This window comes from Arachis ipaensis, chromosome B1, assembly GCF_059453495.1.
Source record: "Arachis ipaensis isolate K30076 ecotype BB chromosome B1, ASM5945349v1, whole genome shotgun sequence".
Taxonomy (NCBI): domain Eukaryota; kingdom Viridiplantae; phylum Streptophyta; class Magnoliopsida; order Fabales; family Fabaceae; genus Arachis; species Arachis ipaensis.
The window spans coordinates 124,156,292-124,158,905 of record NC_142436.1 but is presented as its reverse complement, the minus strand read 5'-3'; positions in this window follow the sequence as shown (position 1 = coordinate 124,158,905).

Sequence of the window (2,614 nt, the reverse complement as noted above, 5' to 3'; positions counted from 1 at the left end):
TAAGGACCAAGACCCATTCACCAAAGAGATCATGAGGACCAAAATCCCAAAAGACTTTAAACTTCCCGACATGACTGTATACGATGGTACAGCAGATCCCAGCCATCATCTCAGTAATTTCAGAAGTAGAATGTACCTCACCGACGCCTCAGATGCAGTCCGCTGCAAAGCCTTCCCGACTACTTTAACAAAGATAGCAATTAAATGGTTCGACAATCTGCCCCCTAGGTCCATCTCAAGCTTCGAAGACTTAGCCAAGAAGTTTCTGGCCAGATTCTCCATCCAAAAAGACAAAACTAAGCACTCCCCAAGTCTATTAGGAATCAAGCAAGGAGATCAGAAAAGTCTCCACAGTTACATGGAAAGATTCAACAAAGCATATCTGAACATACAAAGTCTACCAACAGAGGCCGCCATTATGGGTCTCATCAATGGCTTGCGAGAGGGACCTTTTATCCACTCTATATCAAAAAAACATCCCACATCTCTGAACAAAGAGTAAGAACAAGCAGAGAAGTACATCAACATGGAGAAAAACTCTCGACTAGGAGAGACCTCAAAATCCGGATTCTCCTACTCCTCCCGAGATAAGGATAAAGAGTCCAAGAGAAAAGATGATCAGCATGGAGAAAATATCAAGAAATACCACAATTACACCCCTCTTCGGATATCTCTTGTAGATGTCTACCGAGAAGTCTGCCATACTAAAAAGATACCCTGGCTCGACCACTCAAAAGCAAAAAAGGAAGAGGAAATCGGGCTGAATCTTGTGAATACCATCGAATCTATGGACATTCCACCAACAAATGTTTCGACTTAAAAAATGTCATAGAAAAACTGGTAAGAGAGGAAAAGTTAGATCGGTACTTAGCCAGCCGAGCAGACGAACCAAGAAAAAGAAGAAGGGACGAAGATGTCGGACGGGCTGAATGACCACCTCGTACACCTGAGAGACATGTCCACATGATACACGGAGGATTTGCGGGAGGAAGGATCTTCAAATCATCTCGTAAAAGACATTTTAAAGATGTATATCATGTCGAGGGAAGAGAGGAAGCACCCGATATCCCCACAATCACTTTTACCAAAGAGGACGCAGCCGGCATCAACTCGGGACATGGCGATCCCATGGTCATTGGTGCACGAATTGTGAATCACACTTTTCACAACTCGTACCACTAACCAGCAAGTGCACTGGGTCGTCCAAGTAATACCTCACGTGAGTAAGGGTCGAATCCCACGGAAATTGTTGGTTTGAAGCAATCTATGGTTATCTTGTAAATATTAGTCAGGAAGTCAATTATGTTTATTAAGTGAATTGCGAATAACCAGGAGAGCATGAATTAAAAGTTACTTGTTATGCAGTAATGGAGAATATGTTGGAGTTTTGGAGATGCTTTGTCTTCTGAATCTCTGCTTTCCTCTGTCTTCTTGTTCACGCACGCACGTCCTCCTATGGCAAGCTGTGTGTTGGTGGATCACCGTTGTCAATGGCTACCTTCCATCCTTCCAGTGAAAACTACGCTCACGCGCTCTGTCACAGCACGGCTAATCACTGGTTGGTTCTCGATCCGGTTGGAATAGGATTTACTATCCTTTTGCGTCTGTCACTAACGCCCATCCTTCAAGAGTTTGAAGCTCGTCACAGTCATTCAATCCTTGAATCCTACTCGGAATACCACAGACAAGGTTTAGACTTTCCGGATTCTCATGAATGCTGCCATCAGTTCTAGCTTATACCACGGAGATTCTGATTACAGAATCTAAGAGATACTCATTCGATCGGATATAGAACGGAGGTGGTTGTCAGGCACACATTCGTGGTTTGAGGAAGGTGATGAATGTCACAGATCATCACCTTCATCACAGTTAAGCACGAATGACCATCTTAGATAGGAACAAGCGTGTTTGAATGGAAAACAGAAATACTTGCATTAATTCATCGAGACACAGCAGAGCTCCTCACCCCCAACAATGGGGTTTAGAGACTCATGCCGTCAGAGAATACAAAGTTTAGATCTAAAATTGTCATGAGATGCAAAATAAGTCTCTAAAAGTTGTTTAAATACTAAACTAGTAGCCTAGGTTTACAAAAATTGGATAAACTATGATGGATGATGCAGAAATTCACTTCTGGGGCCCACTTCTGTGTGCTGGGGCCCACTTGGTGTGTGCTGGGGCTGAGACTTAAGCAATTCACGTGCAGAGGCCATTTGTGGAGTTGAACGCCAGTTTTTGTGCCAGTTTGGGCGTTCAACTCCAGTCTTTGATCCTTTTCTGGCGCTGGACGCCAGACTTGGGCAGAGGACTGGCGTTGAACGCCAGTTTACGTCATCTATTCTTATGCAAAGTATGGACTATTATATATTGCTGGAAAGCCCTGGATGTCTACTTTCCAACGCAATTGGAAGCACGCCATTTCGAGTTCTGTAGCTCCAGAAAATCCACTTTGAGTACAGGGAGGTCAGAATCCAACAGCATCAGCAGTCCTTTTTCAGCCTGAATCAGATTTTTGCTCAGCTCCTTCAATTTCAGCCAGAAAAATACCTGAAATTACAGAAAAACACACAACTCATAGTAAAGTCCAGAAATATGAATTTTTCCTAAAAACTAA